At 44.6% G+C, this 21,840-nt stretch overlaps 1 protein-coding gene across 2 annotated transcripts in view; it reads left to right on the top strand.

The window, feature by feature from the left end:
• The window catches only part of FAM167A (family with sequence similarity 167 member A), a 103,908-nt gene that overhangs the window by 9,301 nt on the left and 72,767 nt on the right, over positions 1-21,840 (top strand). Inside the window, exon 1 of one of the 2 annotated variants that reach the window (XM_073625134.1) lies at positions 12,472-12,670. The exons of the other annotated variant lie outside the window; for it this stretch is intronic. The gene's annotated coding sequence lies outside the window, so the exon portion shown is untranslated. Of the gene's footprint in view, positions 1-12,471; positions 12,671-21,840 lie in introns of those variants that run through there. 2 annotated transcript variants of the gene reach the window in all.

Below are 21,840 nucleotides of genomic sequence, written 5' to 3'. Positions count from 1 at the left end.
ACACTGATGGGTGGTACTGATGGGCATTGATAGGTGGCATTGGTAGGTGACGCTGATGGGCAGCACTGTTGATGAGGCACTGATTGGTGACACTGATAGGTGGCACTGTGGGCACTGATGTGTGGCACTGTGGGCACTGGTAGGTGGCGCTGGTGGGCACTGGTAGGCAGCACTGTTGTGCACTGGTAGGTGGCACAGATGATCTGGCGGCAGCTCTCCTTGATCTGGACTGATGTCCCTCTGAGAGCCGCCGGTGATCGGCTTTTTTTTTTTCTCCTCACGCTATCAGCGTGAGGAGAAAAAATAGCCGACTACTGGCTCTGTTTATATCACATGATCAGCTGTCATTGGCTGACAGCTGATCACATGGTAAGGGGTCGGAATCAACCCCTTACTCCGATTTGTGATCAGCCGAGTCTCATAGACTCGCTGATCACAGAGCGTGCCGCGTACGCCCTGCAGGGGGCGCACAGGCCGCTCGGGAACGGGAGGAACGTCTATCGACGTCTCCCAACAAAGTAGGTCCGCGCTGTAGCCGTCATTAGGCTATAGCGCGGATCTGAAGATGTTAAAGTATTGACCATAGGCGTGCACAGGGGGTGCACCAGGTGAGCCTGGGCACACCCTAATCACCCCTGTGTGGCATACATTCCCCCTGCTGCTTGGGCCCATTTCATTTACTCACCACTTATTTTTCTGACTGAGCACAGTGAGCGATTGGTACAGATTGCTCACTGTGTTCATTCATAGCTGAAGCATAGTAAACTGTGTTTACTAGGCCTCAGTTTGTAAATGAACAGGAAGCCGCTCAGTACAGAGCACATCCCATCCATTCACTGTCCAGTGTAGCTGAGGCTGCAGAGAAAGGGACGGGGGAAATCTCTGTGCTCAGCCATTTTCTCTGTTGCAAAAGTGAGACATCAGGTGTCTGTTTAGATCCCTGATATTTCACCAAAGTCCCCAGTGGGGCTCCTAAAAAAATTGTAAATAAAAAATATAGTTAAAAAAATAAAAAAATAAAACTAAAAAACTACTGACACTGCTCAACTGACACCAATCTTTGCTCTACTGACACCATCCACTGCCCTACTGACACTGTCCACGTTTTACTTCCGGACCGCCCACCGTGGATATACGTCACTAATTTGACGTTGAATACCGTTGTTATGACAGCAGATAGCTGCCATAACCCCAGTATTTTTATTTACGGCCGGCGGTACTCTTTCACATCAAAGTGGTCTCAGAGGCGGATTCGCCACAAAATCACTTTTATGTGTGGTTTATGTGTTTTATGAGAGGTGCCCCCCACCCGCCTCCTCTGCTGCTTACTGGTGCCGATGGAAGCGGCAGAAACCATCCGATCGCCGGGTTGGATGGGCAGGAAGTTGAGTGAGGGCAAAAGTCACTTCCGCCCCCCAGCCTTAAAGGGAAAATTTTTTACATTTCTTTTATTGCTTTTAAGGGTAAATATGAGATCTGAGGTCTTTTTGACCCCAGATATCACATTAAAGAGGCCCTGTCATGCTTTTTTCTCTATTATAAGGGATGTTTAGATTACTTGTAATAGGAATAAAAGTGATCCAATTTTTTTTTTTAAGGGACAGTGTAAAAAAAAAAAAAGAAAAATAAAATAATAATAAAAAGCAAAAACTGAAAGCGTCCCATCCCTCCGAGTTCACGCGCAGAAGTGAACGCATACACAAGTCACACCTACATATGTAAACAGTGTTCAAACCACACATGTGAGGTATCACAGCGATTCTTACAGTGAGAGCAATAATTCTAGTCCAAGATCTCCTCTGTAACTCAAAAGTGGCAACCTGTAGACATTTTTAAACGTCGCCTATGGAGATTTTTAAGTGCCAAAGTATGTCGCCATTCCACGAGCGTTAGGTATCAATTTACTCAGCGTAACATCATCTTTCACATCATAGAAAATAATTGGGCTAACTTTACTGCTTTCTTATTCTTTAATTCACAAAAGTGTATTTTTTCCCCAAAAAATTGCTATGCAAATACGATGTGACATTAAGTATTGCAACGATCTCCATTTTATTCTCTAGGGTGTCTGCTAAAAAAAAATATATAATGTTTGGGGGTTTAGGGGTCCCCAAGGGGGTTCACAAGGTTTAGGAGTGTGTCTATGGGAATGTTTGACCATTCTTCCAGAAGCGCATTTGTGAGGTCAGGCACTGATGTTGGACAAGAAGGCCTGGCTCACAGTCTCCACTCAAATGCCGTGTAAACACAGGCGGACTTTTCGGTATCAAAGGTCCGACGGTCTTGCCGACGGACTTTTGAGCGAACGGACTTGCCCACACACGATCACACCAAAGTCCGACGGATTCGTACGTGATGACGTACACTGGACTAAAATAAGGAAGTTCATAGCCAGTAGCCAATAGCTGCCCTAGCGTCGGTTTTCGTCCATCGGACTAGCATACAGACGAACAGATTTTTCGACCGGACTAGAGTCCATCGGAAAAATTTGAAACATGTTCTAAATCTAAAGTTTGTCTGATTTTCGAACGAAAAAGTCCGCTGCAGGTCCGATGAAGCCCACACACGGTCGGATTGTCCGACAGATTCGTCCTGTCGGACCAGTCCGGTCAAAAAGTCTGTCCGTGTGTACATGGCATAATTCATCCCAAAGGTGTTCTATCAGGTTGAGGTCAGGACACTGTACAGGCCAGTCAAGTTCTTCCACCCCAAACTCACTCATCCATGTCTTTATGGACCTTGCTTTGTACACTGGTCTAAATCATTTGGTGGAGGGGGGTTATGATGAGGGGTTGTTTTTCAGGGGTTGGGTTTGGCCCCTTAGTTCCAGTGAAGGGAACTCTTAAGGCATCAGCATACCAAGACATTTTGGACAATTTAATGCGCCCAACTTTGTGGGAACAATGACTGCGCACCATTGCACAAAGCAAGGTCCATAAAGACATGAACAAGCGAGTTTTGGGTGGGGGAACTTGACAGACCTGCACCTCAACCCGATAGAACACCTTTGGGAAGAATTAGAGCGGAGACTGCGAGCCAGGACTTCTCGTCCAACATCAGTACCTGACCTCACAAATGTGCTTCTGGAAGAATGGTCAAACATTCCCATAGACACGCTCCTAAACCTTGTGGACAGCCTTCCCAGAAGAGTTGAAGCTGTTATAGCTGCAAAGGGTGGGCCAACTCAATATTGAACCCTATGGACTAAGACTGGGAAGCCATCAAAGTTCATGTGTGTGTAAAGACAGGCTACCCAATACTTTTGACAATATAGTGTATTTCTCTGTAAAGTATAGTGCCTAGGTAGGTATCCACCACAAAGTGGCCTTGCCATGTCTCTCTGTACCCCTGGAGGTCTGCCACTGTAGAAGGTAGGAAGGAAGAACAGCAACGTTGGGTCAGGAGGGAGGGAATGGGAGTGAACAAGGGTAGAAGGGAAGGGCAGAGAGGAGTAAGGAGAGTGGAGAGGTTTAAGAGTAAAGTTGGGGTAGTGGAAGGGGAGTTGGGAGTAACATGAAGACCCCAGCTCGTGTGGGGGTTGTGTTGGCCTGTACCCCCCCACCAGAATATCATGGGTTCCTAGCCACATTTGGGGTCATCAAGTTAAAAAAAAGTCATTAGTCTCAATCTAGTAGGGAACTCAACTTGTTCTAATATTATGTGGTATTTTTCATCATAACATGTGTTCTGTTACAGCAGTCCAGGCATTTTGAATGGGTTGCTAATGTGTGGTAATAGAACATAGACCCGCACCTTTTTTTTAATGCAGCAACACTCAAAATATACATTGTTGTTCTCTGTAGGTCCTTCAGCACCTTCTGTCTGTACTGTGCCTCGGAGTGCCATTCTAAATAAACGAGTGTTGTCTTTTACCATTCATTGCACTAACACATTGCAAGTTACTTCAGCACATAAGTGTGAAGGGGACCCAAGGTAAAGGACTGAGCTAAACAGAAAACAGAATACATCTGAAGAGCTATCAGAACTCTGAAGAGCCAGCATTCACAGTTAGAATACAAATGCAGAAAATACAAAAGCAGAAAATACAAATGTGATCCATTATTTTATTTCTGTCTATGCAGTTTCATGTATAGGAAATGTGTGTGTATGTGAATAGCCTGATGGGGAATGGAGGATCCCTGCAGGAACACAATGTGTTCGGGTGACCCCTTTTCCAGTTCACATGGGGGAGCAGGAGGTATTCTTTTCATATAATTAAAAAAAAAATTGTAAAAGAAGAATAAAATGCTTCAAATTATCAATGCAGAACCATAACATCATAAACGTGCATTGCTAGATACTCATATATGTAAAAAGCCCTTAAAGAGAAAAAATATTTCCTTCTGGGTGATCTATGTACACTGCAAGGATTTTAACAAACTTTGTTGCCGATTGCTATCTTTTAATACTCGGGATAAATAGCTGTTTGTTTGTCTGTGTCCATGAGCATCTGTATGGGAGTGGTTTTGTATTTATCAATCATCTGCTGCACCTGCAGGGCTCTAATAAGGACAATTGCAGGGTCTGCATCCCTTTAGACGTGATTTCCTTTGGTAATATCTCACCAAAAATGAAATTTTTGTTGCAGGGGATGCACAAAATTGATTTTGTATAGTGCAGACTTCTGGGAAAATCAGTGAGCCAATCATGCAAGCAGGAAATTTGTTTTTTTAGGGGGCATTCTGTACATCATCTGTGTACAGAACGCCTCCAGGTAGCCATATTGCCCTCGACAGAAAATTACAGCACTGCAGATTGAAAAGGAAAGGTAATTTTTAATACCAATCAATTATGCTATGACTGCTGTTGCAATTGTATATACTATGTTATTTTTTTATTTGTTATTTTTTCCCCCACAAAAGTGGAAGTGCCCTTTAAAAACATTCTGTTCCTTTGTACTGGTGTTAGAATGTGAGAAACACTGGGGTCAGTTCTGCATTACTGTGTGGTATATTATTACCATGTGTTATATTTATTACTGTGTTATATTATTACTGTGTGTTATTTTTATTACTGCATTATATTATTATTGTGTGTTATATTTATTACTGTGTTGTATTATTACTGTGTGTTATATTTATTACTGCGTTATATTATTACTGTGTGTTATATTTTTTACTGTGTTATATTATTACTGTGTGTTATATTTATTACTGTGTTATATTATTATTGTGTGTTATATTATTACTATGTGTTATAATTATTACTGTGTGTAATTTGCACATTTTTAAAGATCTAAAAAAATGTCTTTAATGAATGAATGAATGAATGAAAGGCTCCATAGCACAGATCCACTGAATTTACCATATACACATTATACTATTGATTTTGGCAACATTCTGTATGTAAAATCAATGCATAAAAACGACCACCTTATAATATCACTAGCTACTAATTTCAATGGCATATCTATTGAGAAGCGCATTAAAAATGCTAATTACCTGGCTGAGTCTTTCTGCAGTACCTTTGAATCGCAATATAACCCCAGCATTGCGCAACCAACCCAGCAACAATAGCCCAATGTGAGTAGCCTACCTTAATAGTAAATAATGAAATCTAATAATAGACAGTGCTCAAATAACAATACAATGTGGTGTACTTATATAAAAAGTTGCACAGCAATTCAAGGCAAAATTAAATCTCATCTATTTCCTCTAGGGGTGGAATGTTATTCATTTATAGAAAAAAAAATGTATCTATTTCCTATGATCATGAGCTCCATTTGGTGGCCATAATGCAGTATTTTCCCAAACAACCCTTTTAATAAATGTATAACATTTAACCTGTAGAGGAAATAGAATATTTTACCTAATTTGAACAGAATGAATGTCCAGTTTCGCTGGGCAACCAGCTATGCAACTTTTTTTTTTTAACATGTGTCACAAACTAATATTAAACCTCCATAAAAGAAACAATGTATATAGCAGTCCAAGGTGTGCCACCAATAAGCTGTTGCAATTTTTATTTTTTTTTAACCATGTGTCAAAAACGAATATCAAACCTCCATAAAAGAAACAATGTACTGTATATAGCAGTCCAAGGTGTGCCACCAATAAGCTGTTGCAGTAGAAACTAATATACGTAATAAATGACTCCAGTAGATTCTACAAGATCTTCTTTGTATTAATTATATCCAGACTGTGACACTCACTAAGGACCAGGCCTTTTTCTGTCATTTATTGTTTACAAGTTTAAATTTGTATTTTTTGCTAGAAAATTACTTACAACCCCCAAACATTATATACTGTATATTTTTTTTTAGCAGAGACTCTAGAGCAGTGATAGAGAACCTTGGCACCCCAGATGTTTTGGAACTACATTTCCCATGATGCTCATACACTTTGCAGTGTAGTTGAGCATCATGGGAAATGTAGTTCGAAAACATCTGGGGTGCCAAGGTTCGCCACCACTGCCCTAGAGAATAAAATGGCGGTCGTCACAATATTTTATGTCACACTGCATTTGCACAGCAGTCTTTCAAACACAATTTAAAAAAAAAAATACACTTTCATGAATTAAAAAAAAACAAAACAATAAAGTTAGCCCAATTTTTTTTTGTATAATGTGAAAGATGATGTTACGCCGAGTAAATTGAAACCTAACATTCTTCGAAATTGTGCATGCTTGTGGAATGGCGATAAACGACGGTACTTAAAAATCTCCATAGGCGACCCTTTAAACATTTTTACAGGTTACCTTTTTTGAGTTTTATTTGGAGGTCTAGTGCTAGAAGTATTGCTCTCGCTCTAACAATTGCGACAATAGCTCACATGTGTGATTTGAACACTGTATACGTTTGTGTTTGCTACTGTGCGTGAGCACTTCAATTTTTTTTTTTACTTATTTATTTTATGTTTTATTTTTTATTTTTACACTGTCCCTTTTAGAAAATGTTTTTTTTTGATGATCACTTTTATTTCTATTACAAGAAATGTAAACATCCCTTGTAATAGAAATAAGCATGACAGGTCCTCTTTATTGCGAGATCTGGGGCCAAAAAGACCTCAGATTTCACATTTACACTTAAAAGAGAAAAAAATAATGTAATTTTACTTTTTCTAATAAATTTCTAATTAAATAAAAATTGTCCCTTTAAAGTGGTTGTAAACCATTTTTGTTGACTTTTACCTATAGATAAGCCTAGAATAAGGCTTACCTATAGGTAGTGGAAATATCTCCTAAACGTGCACATGTGCTGTGAAAATCGGACCACCGTGCCGTTACTAGCCTATTCTTTTCATTTGCAGGCCTTGCAGGGGGCAAAAGAGGAAGTGAAACCCATCGGGGCTTACTTCCTCTTTAGGTGGAAGTGACGTCAGGCGTCGCTCCGGTCCTCCAGGGGCATAGAATTGAGTGGGGCCATCTTGACCTCACGCGACTTCCTGCCCATCGCTCCACAGGATCGGATTATTTTTGCCGCTACCGACGGCTCCAGTAAGCAGGAAAATGACCAGGAAGCAGCGGGAGTGGGGGGGGGGGTACCTCTCCCGCTGCTCATAAAGGTGATCCCGTGGCGAATCCACCACTAGGCCCACTTTTACACTTTTATGTAAAAGAAGATTGCCACTGTTTAAAAAAATACTGGGGTTATGGCAGCTATCTGCTGCCATAGCCACGGTATATAGCTTCAAAGTAATGACGTATATATACAGTGGGTGGTCCAGACGTGGCTTGTTGCCACCCACCTAATCTCTATGCTGAGAGCACGCTCACTGTGCACTTCCAACACAGAGGCCAAGCTGTCAAAGACAACTCTCGTTTCCTAGCAGGAGTAGCTCCCCGATCATGTGACCACTGTAAAAGCCAATCACAGAGGTCGCTTGATCGCTGACCTTCCCCCCTTTCTGAGGGTACAGACCCTATTAAAGGGGCTGGGTGAGACGGGGGTTAAAGTCGAACTTCAGAAATATATACACATCAATGACTCAGCATGGACCATTCTGGTTCAGTCCAATGCTCCACATACAATAACTGAATGGTCCACTGGTATTGTCATCTTCTGGAGGGGTGAAAGTGACTTCCCTCTGCGGCTCAAAACAAAAGAGCGTTGGCACTCCCATCCCACCGCCACATAGGAACCACCCTGTATTTTTGTCAATGAATACCAGGTGGGTCTGATTGGATGGGGTGGAGGCTACGATGTCATTAGAGTCCACCTAGTACTGATTGACAAAAATAGAAGGTGGTTCCTATGTGGTGGAGGGACGGGAACACCAACACTAGGGGTATCAAACTGGCGGCCCTCAAGCTGTTGCGGAACTTCAAGTCCCATCATGCCTCTGTCTATGGGAGTAATGCTTGTAACCCTCAGCCTTGCAATGCCTCATGGGAATTGTAGTTCTGCAACAGCTGGAGGGCTGCCAGTTTGAGACCCCTGGCCAACACTCTTTTGTTTCTGGCAGCAGAGGGAAGTCACTCCTGCTCTTCAGGAAGATAAGGCTTACTGTATGTAGCCAATACTTCTAAGATGCATTGTGGCACCCCCAGCTGTCATACAGCTACAGCATATGGAGAATCAGATTGAACCAAGCTGGCCCACAGCTGGTCAATTATGTCCATATATTCCTGGAGTCCTGCTTTAGTTTTCTTTTTTAGGCTTTCTTTCTTTTATTTTCATCTGGTGATCCAGCGAATAAGTCTGTTGCTTTTTCAACAAAACAAGCTCTCTTGCAGCTACAGAGATGAGACAAACCACTTAACACTGGCAGGGGTGCTTACAATGATCAGCTTTTATTTATTTATGTTAAACCTTTATAACAAAAGAAAAAAAGTTTGAAACACTCGCTAGACTCTGGGTACAGTCAATGATGCGTGGTCATTTCATTCCTTCTTAAAAAGGTCCAAATTTTAATAAAAAGATAGAGAATGTAAAAATTGTTTACTATAATTGGTTATAAAGTATTAGCTGGAGTTTGGCTTCAATTTGTTAGTGTATTTAAACTTGATAGTACATTTAATACTAGCCCCCCCCCCAAAACTGACAATGCTGCTGTCTGCTGTGCCCCCTGTGCTCCCTCATCCAGAGTGTAGGCACTCTAATACAGGTGGTGTGTTCCTGGCCAGATCACCAGGTGAGAACAGAGAGAAAAAAGCCAAAAAACGAATGCAGCCACCACATCTAATGATTGATAAGATGCAATATATTACATTTTTGGGCTTGATACCGCCTTAGGCGCTGCCTAATATTAGTTTAGTTTGGAGTCACAAATATGGAACAAGCATGCTGTAAACGAGTGTCAGAAATCCTTATCAGTATACCTCTTCTTAATACCTAGACCTACAGCAGTTGCCAAAAGTTTTGAGAATGACACAAATATTAATTTTCACAAAATCTGCTGCCTCGGTTTCTATGATGGCAATTTGCATATACTCCAGAATGTTATGAAGAGTGATCAGATGAATTGCGATTGATTGCAAATTTCCTCTTTGCCACGAAAATGAACTTAATCCCATAAAAAAAAACATTTCTACTGCATTTGTGAAGAAGGCTTCAGGGCAACCAAGAAAGTCCAGCAAGTGCCAGGATCGTCTCCTACAGTTAACTGAGCAGCGGGATCGGGGCACCACCAGTGCAGAGCTTGCTTAGGAATGACAGCAGTCAGGTGTGAAGGCATTTGAACGCTCAGGGAGGAGAAGACTTTTGGAGGATGGCCTGGTGTGAAGAAGGGCAGCAAAGAAGCCACTTCTCTCCAGATAAAACAGAGATAGACTGATATTCTGCAAAAGGTACAGGGATTGGACTTCTGAGGACTGGGGTAAAGTCATTTTCTCTGACAAATCCCCTTTCCAATTGCTTGGGGCCAGTGGCGGCCCGTTCATTGTGGGCGCACGGGCACCACCCCCCAATCCATACGCCCAGCCCCTTTCAGGACGCGGAACGCTTGGATTCCTATGGCGGGGGGGTGTACTTTTTGAAGCACCTGATTAGAGCCAAAGGCCCTAATAGGCTTCAAAATAGGGTGGGCTCGGGGGCACAGAGAGTGCGCCCTGATCCCACCCAATTGTGTGATGATAGCGAATACATTTCCGCTAGTTTCGCACTAACCTCCCTCCCCGCCAATCAGGAGGCAGGGAGTCAGACCTGTTTCCTGATTGGCCAAAGCGCCAGGCCACCCTATTGGATGCCTGGGGCTTAGGAAGAGGAGAAGAGGAGACACATGCTGGAGCGGAGGTCGCCGCCGCTCTGGTGCACTTGGAGAGGATCCGCTGCCTGGCGATAAGTGCCAGGGGGTCTGTCAGAGCCACGCACGTGGGAGTTGGGGGTGCTGCCAGAGCCACGAGCCCCGCGAGTGGGGGGGTCGGTGGGCAAAGTGGTTGCATATGATGGACACAGTGACTGTATTTGGTGGGCACAGTGGCTGCACATGATGGGTAGAGGGGCTACATTTGATGGCAAAGTGGCTGTATTTGTTGGGCACAGTGGCTGCATATGATGGGCACAGTGGTTGTATTTGTTGGGCACAGTGGCTGCATTTGATGGGCACAGTGGCTGTATATGATGGGCACAGTGGCTGCATTTGATAGGCACAGTGACTGCATATGATGGGCACAGTGGCTGCATTTGATGGGCACAGTGGCTGCATTTAATGGGCACAGTGGCTGTATTTGATGGGCACAGTGGCTGCATTTGATGGCAAAGTGGCTGTATTTGTTAGGCACAGTGGCTGCATATGATGGGCACAGTGGCTGTATTTGTTAGGCACAGTGGCTGCATTTGATGGGCACAGCGGTTGTATATGATGGGCACAGTGGCTGCATTTGATAGGCACAGTGGCTGCATTTGATGGGCACAGTGGCTGTATTTGATGGGCACAGTGGCTGCATTTGATGGCACAGTGGCTGCATTTGCTGGGCACAGTGGCTGCAATTGATGGCACAGTGGCTGTATTTGATGGGCAAAGTGGCGGAATTTTTTTTAAATATTTTTCCGAATTTTTCAGTTTGTTTGCGCCCCCCCCCCAAAAAAAAATTTTGAGCACCAGCCGCCACTGCTTGGGGCATCTGGAAAAACCTTGTCCAGAGAAGATCAGGTGATCGCTACCATCAGTCCTGTGTTATGCCAACAGTAAAGCATCCTCAGACCATTCATGTGTGGGGTTGCTTCTCAGCCAAGGGAGTGGGCTCACAATTTTGCCTAAGAACACAGCCATTAATAAAGAATGGTACAAAAACATCCTCTGAGAGCAACTTCTCCCAACCATCCAAGAAAAGTTTGGTGAGGAACAATGCCATTCATAGCATGATGGAGCACCTTGCTATAAGGCAAAAGTGATAACTAAGTGGCTTGAGGAACAAAACATGGAAATTTTGGGTCCATGGCCAGGAAACTCCCCAGACCTTTGAGATCCCCATTGAGAACTTGAGGTAAATAAAAAAACCCCACAAATTCTGAAAAACTCCAAGCATCGATAATGAAAGAATAGGCTTCCATCAGTCAGGATGTGGCCCAGAAGTTGACTGACAGCATTCCAGGGCGAATTGCAGATGTCTTGAAAAAAAAGGTTCAAACACTGCAAATATTGACTCTTTGCATATAATGTAATTGTCAATGAAAGTCTTTAACACTTATGAAATGCTTGTAATTATACTTCAGTATACCATAGTAACATCTGACAAAAAGATCTAAAAATGCCAAAGCAGCAGACTTTGTGAGAATTCTTCAGGACTTCTCCAGAGCCTCTCCCATCCTCTGGAATTCCCTGCCCCAGTATGTCCGATCAGCCCCTACCCTGTCCACCTTTAGGAGATCCCTAAAAACTCATTTATTCAGGGAAGCCTATCCCACACCCACATAACTGTCCCTGAGCCACCCCCATCAAATCATTCTTTGCAGCTATTACCTTTTGTACCACCACCCCCTCCCTTTAGAATGTAAGCTCTATGAGCAGGGCCCTCCTGTACCTTTTGTATTGAACTGTACTGTAATTGTGTTGTCCCCCTTATACATTGTAAAGCGCTGCGTAAACTGTTGGCGCTATATAAATCTCGTATTATAATAATAATAATAATAATTTGTGTAATTCTCAAAACTTTTGGCCTCGGCTGTAGAGATGACAAGGAGAAAAATTGTAAAAAAAAAATCAGTTTTTGTCAGAGTGGCCCTTTAACTGGTTAGAAGACAGCTCCTTTTATTAAAATGTCTTTTTTTTTTCCTTGTCAAAAAGGTTTATTGATTGCACAATAAAATGAAAGTCCACTGGTTACATGTACAAGGATGTATAAACATAAGCTCTTTGTTAAACAATAAAACAACATCTTTTCACTGATCTCTTCATTGATAGTAAAGCAGGCTTCACCGGCTACAATGTCTCTACGTAATTATTTCTGCCGGAGATGTTGAGTGCAGCAATGTCTCTATTCAGAATGGCACAGAGGCAGATTAGCTGCTCTTATTTACTTATGAGTGGGCGTGTCCTGTCAGACAGAGTGGGAGGGGCTATCTGACACTTAAAGGACAGGCTGCTCGTACTGTGGCAATGAAAGCCAGCCGAGACACAGAGAGGTAGCAGACTCGCTTCCTTTAATGCAATTCTGTATTCTATGGACGTAACTCCGCAACTATTATCTATTGTGTTCTCTGATTGACCGACTGACAGTTCCCCTTCAAGGATCTGTCCACCCAATCCAATTATTATTTGTGCAGATGCTGGAGACTGGAATCACCTACCAGGTACTTCTATTTATCAAGTCTCTGGAAGCATGATCAACCTGTAGCATGCATGCTATTATTGTATCCATGGACCTTTTTTTATTTTTATATATATATATATATATATATATATATATATATATATTTTTTTTTTTTTTTTTTTTGGGGGGGGGGGGGGGATTTTCGTCTTAGAAATTTATAGAGAGTTATGTATATCTGTATATCTTTATATTCTGTGATATTCACATGCAGCGGCCACAGCAGTAGATCCAAACCTGCATAACATTTCGTTTGCTAACCACTATATATGATAAATAATTGTCTTTTTTTTTCTTTTTTCTTTTTTTGCATCTCAGTGCTGCTGATCTCCTGTAGACTTTTCAGCCACTGCCTATCTGTATTGATTTACTCAAGTGTTGGATGCCCAATGTTGATGGTGACAATGACCCACCATGCCTGAGACAAGGTCCTTTATGGCAGGATCACCAGGTTTTATTTGAATGAAAGCTGCAGATCCATAAAGATGAGATGAATAAAAGTTTTGGCTATTGGGATGGGATCTATTTTAATGGTAAAGGGGAAGGAATCTCACTGGAGAGCATGAGAGATGAGCAAAGTCGCTAGGTGTCCCTCCGACAAGCATCTACCAGACATGAACAAATCAGTACAAAGTGGCTCGGTTCACATTGCTGCGACATAGGATCCGACTTGTGAGACCCCAAGTCGCATGACATGTCAAAATCTATGTTTCCCAATGAGAGATGTCACAACCAGGGTTGCCAACCGCCAGTAAATTTACTGACAGTTTGGAAAAATAAATGATTTTTTTTACAACTGCCAGTAAATACCAGGGGCTGATCATTTCATGCTGTTTTGACTTTTTAAGTGTAAATCAAGCAAATTACTTTGTTCTAGGTATTGTCAGTGTTTCCATATCATGTTTATACTGTTCAAATATTTACTGTGTTAGTTTTCAATAGGAGTTCTGTAATTTCTCAGGTTGCCAGTAAAAAAAAAAGTGCTCCGCCAGTAAATTTTCCATGTTTTGTCAGTAAAAAATGCTGCGGGAGGTTGGCAACCCTGATCCAAACTGATACTACACAACTTGCTGCGACTTTAGAAAATATTCCTGCACTGCTTTGGTCCGACTTGGGTGCAATTCCAGCTCTTGTACAGGCTCCTAAATCACATCCAGGTTGGAACAAGTCTGAAGGAAGTCTCAGGCAAAGCCGTACGATTTTGCTGTTGCAGCAGTGTGAACCAAGCCAAAGGCATTCAATATCAACAGTCTGATGCCTATGCTGGACCTTGTCTAGATCGTATTTACTAAACAATGTATTTTGTTTTGTAAAAAAAAAAAACTATTGTAAACTATTGCATTGAAATATTTTTAAATCGTATATTTTTTATTTCTAAAGGTATTTTAAAAATGAGCGCAAATCGAGAGAGATGGGGAGAGACAGATACATAGATAGCTAGAAAGACAGATAGATCAGATAGATGAATTTATAGAGAGAGGGAGAGAGAAGAAGAGACAGAGATGGCTAGAGATGTAAGGAGGGACTCCGATGGGGACCCTGATGTAAGGTAGGACTCTGATGGGGACGTCAATATAGGGCGGGGACACTGATGGGGACCCTGATGTAAGAGGGGGGACTCCGATGGGGACCCTGATGTAAGGTAGGACTCTGATGGGGATGTCAATATAAGGGGGGGACTCTGATGGGGACCCTGATGTAAGAGGGGGGACTCCGATGGGGACCCTGATGTAAGGTAGGACTCTGATGGGGACATCAATATAGGGGGGGGGACTCTGATGGGGACCCTGATGTAAGAGGGGGAACTCCGATGGGGACCCTGATGTAAGGTAGGACTCTGATGGGGATGTCAATGTAAGGGGGGGACTCTGATGGGGACCCTGATGTAAGTGGGGGACTCTGATGGGGACCCTGATGTAAGGGGGGACTCTGATGGGGACCTTGAGGTAAGGGGGGACTCTGATGGGGACCCTAATGTAAGGTGGGACTCCGATGGGGACCCAAATGTAAGGGGGGACTCTGATGGGGATCCTGATGTAAGGGGGGACTCTGATAGGGACCCTGATGTAAGGGGGGACTCTTATGGTGACCTTGAGGTAAGGGGGGCTCTGATGGTCACCCTGCTCTAAGAGGGGACTCTGATTGGGACCCTGATGTAAGAGGGGACTCTGATGGAGACCCTGATGTAAGGGGGGGACTCTGATGAGGACCTTGAGGTAAGGGGGACTCTGATGGGGACCCCAATGTAAGGGGGGGACTCTGATGGGGACTCTAATGTAAGGGGGGGACTCTGATGGGGACCCTAATGTAAGGGGGACTCGGATGGGGACCCTGATGTAAGGGGGGGACTCTGATGGGGACCTGGAGGTAAGGGGGACTCTGATGGGGACCCTGATGTAAGGTAGCACTCTGATGGGGACCTCAATGTAAGGGGGGGGACTCTGATGGGGATCCCGATGTAAGGGGGGGACTCTGATGGGGACCTTGAGGTAAGGGGGGACTCTGATGGGGACCCCAATGTAAGGGGAGGACTCTGATGGGGACTCTAATGTAAGGGGGGACTCTGATGGGGACTCTAATGTAAGGGGGGACTCTGATGGGGACCCCTAATGTAAGGGGGCTCTGATGGGGACCCTGATGTAAGGGGGGGACTTGGATGGGGACCCTGATGTAAGGTGGGGACTCTGATGGGGACCTGGAGGTAAGGGGGGACTCTGATGGGGACCTGGAGGTAAGGGGGGACTCTGATGGGGACCTGGAGGTAAGGGAGGACTCTGATGGGGACCCTGATGTAAGGTAGGACTCTGATGGGGACCTCAATGTAAGGGGGGGGGACTTTGATGGGGACCCTGATGTAAGGTGGGAATCTGATAGGGACCTAGATGTAAGGGGGACTCTGATGTAAGAGGGGGGGGGACTCTGATGGGGACTCTAATGTAAGGTAGGACTCTGATGGGGACCTGGATGTAAGGGAGGACTATCCATGTTATACCTCTTTTATATGAAGCACATGCTGATTTAGGTTTTCTGTCCTTTAAAAAAGAAAAAATGTTGAAAGTGAGTGCTGAGGGTAAAGTTTATTGGTATATGATCAGAGGGTGTGAACCAACTCCAGACAGATATACTCTACTACTTATCTAGGTAAATGATCTCTAGAGTTTATGGATCTGAAATTCTTTATAGCTCTACAATACTACTATGATGGCCAATCATTTTCTAGAAGGATAGATTTAGATATGCCTCTGAATCTCCGTTTCCTCTGCACTCAGATCACACTTGAGGGGCTACTGGCAGCCAATGAGGAAGCCATGTGACACCTCACTGCCTCTTTAAACCAAATTTTTGCCAACAAACGCATAGCGACCATGTGCATCACCTGTGGTTGCGGGGCATTTGCGGCACTTCCCCATTGACTTGTATGTGTAGCGTTCGACGACTTACCGCCAGGTGTTGTGTTTGTTATGCGATTTTTTATGTGTTTTGTGTTTTTTCATGTTAACACTGTATCTAGTTGGTTGCTAAGCAGGGGGCCGGGGAGCCGGCCCCCGCATCCTTAACAACTGATGAGTCAAGAGCTGTCAGCGGGCTTCCCCACTGAAAGCTAATTGTAAAAAAAAAAAAAAAAAATTGGTGGCAAGAAAATTTGTAAAATAAATGGTGTGGTCCATACCAGGCCCTTCGGGTCTAGAATGGATTTGGAGGGGACACCCCACGCCCAAAAAAAATGAAAAAATGGGGCGGGGTACCCCCAAAATCCATAGCAGACCCTTATCCGAACATGCCACCCGGTAGGTCAGGAAAGGGAGGAGACGAGCGAGCGCCCCCCGAACCATACCAGGCCGCATGCCCTTAACCTGGGGGGGTGGGTGCTTTGGGGCAGGGGGGGCTTTGCGCCCCCCCACACCCCAAAGCACCTTGCCCCCATGTTGATGAGGACAAGGGCCTCTTCCCGACAACCCTGGATGGTGGTGGTCGGGGTCTGCAGACGGGGGGCTTATCGGAATCTGGAAGCCCCCATTAACAAGGGGGCCCCCAAATCCTGCCCCCACCCCCGTGAATGGGTATCGGGTACATTAGGCTCTCTGGCCGGCATCATTGGATGGCCACGCCCCATGCCTATATAAGAGGTGCTGGACAGCGGGGACATCACAACGGAGAAAGACAGCTTAAGGTTCCGGGAGAAGATGGCTCTTTGGGGTTGATGCCATGCATCCTGGTATGGTTTAGCTCAGGAGGGCGGCATGCTCAGATAAGGGTCTGGTATGGATTTTTTTTTTGGGGGGGGGGGGACCTACGCCATTTAAAAACCGAAGGGCCTGGTATGAACCTGGAGAGGGGGGACCCAACGCCAAATTTTTTTACATTTTTTTACATTCGGCTGACAGCTGATGACTCATTGGTTGCCCCTGCCTAGAAATCAACTATACAATGTGTTTACAGTGGGTTTAAAGAGAAAAAAAAGAAAAAAGGAAAACGCAAAATGCAAAAACTGCATGCAAAAACGCATAAAAACAGGTTTAAAATGCAAAACGCACTGCGAAACGTGCCTGAAAAACACATCAAGCGCAGCCGCATAGATGTGAACCTAGACTCAAAGCAGTTCTTCACCCTGAAAATATACAAATACTGCAGCTGCTGACTTTTAATAATAGGACACTTACCTGTCCAAGGAGCCGTCCTCATCCAAGCCGGTGCGCTATTGAATAGTGCTGATTGTCGGATTATGCCGCCGGTGATCTGCGCATGCGCAGTACATGACGTCACCCCAGTAGATCTGCTGATCACCTGGCGTGACATCAACACCGCACATGCGCAGATCGTCGGAGGCATTATCTGACGATCAGCAGTAATAGACAGAACACCGAACACAGAGGATTACAGCGTAACCCGACAGCTGTATACTGGTAACCGGGGACAACACTTCCCTGCCGCCTGCATTCCTACCCACCCAACCAATAGAACCTCTTCACTCAACCACCAATAAGAATGCAGGCTCAGCCGCTGTCCTCTGCTGACAACGGAGAGTGGCGAGGAGCTGGATTATACTGATGTTCTGCCAATTACCTCTGTGCTTTGCTGATCGTTGGATAATGCCTCCGATAATCTGCGCATGCTCAGTGTTGACGTCACGCCAGCTGATTGGCAGATCAGCTGGAGTGACGTTACGTACTGCGCATGCGCAGATCACCAGAGGCATTATCCGATGATCTGCACTATTCGATAGAACACCGGCCTTTCGGCCGTCTTTGGGTCATGTTCACTTTGACTGCTTGCGGCTTCATAGTCAGCCTCCCACTGCGCATGTGCAAGCCACGCTGCACTTTGTGAATGGGCCCGCCACTTGTGATGTGTCCCAGAATGCTGTAAGGAGGAAGGAGGGGGCTGAACTTCCGCTCGGATCACCGCAGAAATCTGACCAAAACTGGGAGCAGGTACCTATGAAATCCAGGTACCCGCTGCCCCTCAAAAAAAAAGACGCCTCAAATATGGAAGAGGAAGGAGGCTGTTGGCAGGAGGCAAAAACGTAGCTCAAGTGTACTAATCCCAACGCACATGTTCCTGTTGAAATGGCTGTGCAATTGAATGGGTGCTGTGGTGACCAACGGCTGGAACCGTTTAAAGTCAAAACAAAAAAAATGACACCAGCACACCAGTGATCACATCGTTACAGCAGAAAGCAACGTTTCGGAGCCACGCAGGACCCCTTCATCAGGCTTGTGGTCACATGCCTGTAACGATGTGATCACTATTAAAACATTGGACCCATTTTTGGAGACCCCTGGTGCTGGTGACAATTCTTGTTTCGTAAAAACGTGGCTCAATCACGCATTTTTTTCGCCTCCAAGTCTCGCAAGTCTAAGCAAAACTTTAGATACAGTGGGGATGGTTTACTAAAGGCAAATAGGCTGTGCACTTTGCAAAGTGAAGCTGTCCTCTGCAAGTGCAGTTGCTAAACGAGGTAGGGCTTCATTTTGCAAAGAGTACCCAATCACGTGCAAGATAAATAAAAAAAACGCATTTTTTCTTGCATATGATTGGAGGGTGGAAGTCAGCAGATCATTTACTAAGCTTTGGAGCAATTGCATTTGCAGAGAGCAGCTGCACTTTGAAAAGTGCACAGTCTTTTTTCCCTTTAGTAAATCAACCCAAGTGACTTACCAATAGCTACAGCAGTCCACGCAGCTACCATGGGGCCTGGGGTGAAAGGGGTATGGTATGGGGCATAGTATGGAGTATGGTATGGGTACGGTATATGTAAATATATACCATATTTTGTAAATGCTATGATATTGATATTTTTTTTTTTGGATATGTTTTATAGCAGAAAGGAAAAACAAAAATTTTCTGTCTTTTTTTTATTTAAAAAAATAAAGCAAAAAATAAAAACCGCTGTGGTGATCAAATACCACCAAAAGAAAGCGCTATTTGTGGGAAAAAAATGTCAAAAATGTCATTTATGTACAGAGTTGCATGGCCACGCAATTGTCAGTTCAAGTAAAGCAGTGACGTATAGCAAAATAAATGGTGTGGCCATGGGGGGGGGGCTGTAAAAATGTTCTCAGTTAAAAACTGACATCTGTTAAGAGTTCTGCAAAATAAACCCCACAGTTAAATAAAGCTTATGCTGTATTGGGTTTTTAAAGTAACTGTGTGCAGGAGTTCTAACAAGTGTATTGCAATATAATAGTAGCAAACGCACAGTGAGGAAAGAAGGAAGCTAAATGATACAAAAGGATTACAGAAAATGAGTGAAGTTAATGCACTGGCCACAGGGAGGCAGCATAACAAAAAACAATGAATGTGTTACTAAAACCGGGACCCCACAGTACACAGAACAAGGAAATGCAATTATTTTAGTAAATACCTTTTTTCATCAGCAGTATATAGTAATCTTGTGACTTCTATCAGTGTCTGGTTAAAGCTTGTAGGAGGAGTTTTCATTCTCCTCTGATTGTCCTATGAGGCTGCAGGACCCTGACCCTCTGTCTGGACAGTGCTGATTGGCCCTGTGCTGGTCTTTATGGACCTTGCTTTGTGCACTGGTGTGCAGTCATGTAGGAACAGGAAGAGGCCATCCCCAAACTGTTCCCACAAAGTTGGGAGCATGAAATTGTCCAAAATGTTTTGGTATGCTGACGCCTTACTGGAACTAAGGGGCCAAGTCCAACCCCTGAAAAACAAAGCAAAATGAACCTTCACCTATGTAGACAAAAATCCTTGCACCGGCCCTGGGCCCTGGTGAAGAAGCAGGCTCAGGCTTAGACTCTGCACCCTGGAGAACTCTAGTTTGGCATTATACAAGGACTCACTATGACTGAAGCCTGACAGGTATTTAGGGATTACGTGGGGTATTTTTGATGAAGGTGAGCCAACCCTTTAAACTAAGGTGACCAGATTTTCAAAATCACACACCCTACTGACCATATCAACTTTGAATGGGGTGGGACAGTGGTGGGGCAAGAGTGGGGCTAATAGCGGCACACAAAGCATGCTGCGGTAAAAGGTGGGCTTGACCAAATTGTGCTGACAGTGGGAGGGGCTTAAAGGGGTTATGGTTAAATAAGACCTGAGCCCACTCTGCTCTAGGTCAAGAGTGCATATCGCACAGAGTGCAGGAGGCAGGGAAAGTCAATCACATGATGCCAGGTGACCAATAGAAGTAGGCACTGACATCATGACAAATGACAAATGACAGGAGGTAATGCACGTACCCCTCCCTTCCCCTACTCCTGCAGGCAGCAATCGAAACACAAGGGCTGGAGTGGTGGCTATGTACTTCTGCTGGAGTGATGGGGGCTTGGATGGTTAGTACCAGCTGGAGGGAATCAGGGGGCGCCCACGGGCAGTTGGGGCACAAGAGTAATCCCCCTCAAGAAAGCTGGAAGAGCCCAGTACCTCCTGATTTGAACGATGTACCTTGTCTGGCCATTGGCTGATAAGGCAGAGAGTCTGTGGTGTCTGTGTCCCCTGGGAGTGTTCGCCCTAGGGGTTCTTCCAACACTTAGGTGTGGGACCCCACTGTGTGAACAGGCACATGGTTTTTCACCAAATGCTTGTTTTCTTCCCTTTTAGGACTGGGACTTTTGGCTAAGTCCAGGGCAATTTTTGCCTTCCAGGCCTCAGGTCCTGGCCAGTGTACTATTGCACGGCCACTTATTTATTTTTCTCCCACTGTTTATCACGGCTTTCAGTTTTGTGTGTGTTTTCTCACTGGATGAAGGGTGTGAATCCTCAGGCTTGCCCTGACTTCTAGGGAGGGGATGTGTGGCCCTCAGGTTCATTCCTCCCCTGCCCCTAGGGGGATCTCTCTTCGGGAGAGCCCCTCGACCAAGTATTTGATGGTTGGCTTCGGCTGACCTAGAAGAACGGGGTCTGCCAGGCCTTTTATTTATTTTTTTTTTTTAAATTCCTTTATTTTATTTTCAAGAAAACGTGTTACAGTTTGAAGTACATATTGTCAAGTTCTATAACATTTAATGGATAATATAAAACAGTGGTAGGAAGAGGATTTTAACAGGAACTGTCGTCGACTAGAGGTGTAACACATAAACAATCCTCTCGTTTACACAATCTGTATGGTGAAGGCGGAACCTGTGTGCATGGGAGGGTCTAATGTGATGATTATCTTAGTGTCCATTTGCAAGCATTTCCCTGAGACATGCCTTGTGTAAACTGGTAACTCGTGTAATTATCCTTTATCTATAGGTAAAAGGGTGAACTAAAATAACAAAGAGAGAAACTCTCCACTGATCGGGGGTGGAGATAATCCTTGTCGATCAGTAGAGTCCGGCAAAGGGCAACTAACATAAAGTAATGTAGACCATGATATTCATTATATCTGATCAGATCTTCCCTAAGCCGGAAGAGTATAGGGGATTGTGTGAGGACTGGGAAGGGTGGGGGGGGGGGGAGGGAAGAGGTAAAAAAGCGGGAGACAATAGGGAGGGAGGGGTAAGGATAATAGAGAGGAGAGATGGAGTGGGAGGGGAAGAAGGTAAGGAAGGGGGGTAAAGAGAGGTAAAGAGAGGAGGGTGGTGGTGCCACCCTCCAGCCAGGCGGAGCCCTCATAACGGGGGGTGTCCACGTTAAGACATCTCCCGGAGGTAAGCCTCGGAGTAGATGAAGTGTTGCCAGGGGCGCCAGGTCTCCCGA

Source organism: Aquarana catesbeiana, linkage group LG04 (genome assembly GCF_042186555.1).
Source record: "Aquarana catesbeiana isolate 2022-GZ linkage group LG04, ASM4218655v1, whole genome shotgun sequence".
NCBI lineage: Eukaryota > Metazoa > Chordata > Amphibia > Anura > Ranidae > Aquarana > Aquarana catesbeiana.
This window is presented reverse-complemented; position numbering and strand designations above follow the sequence as displayed.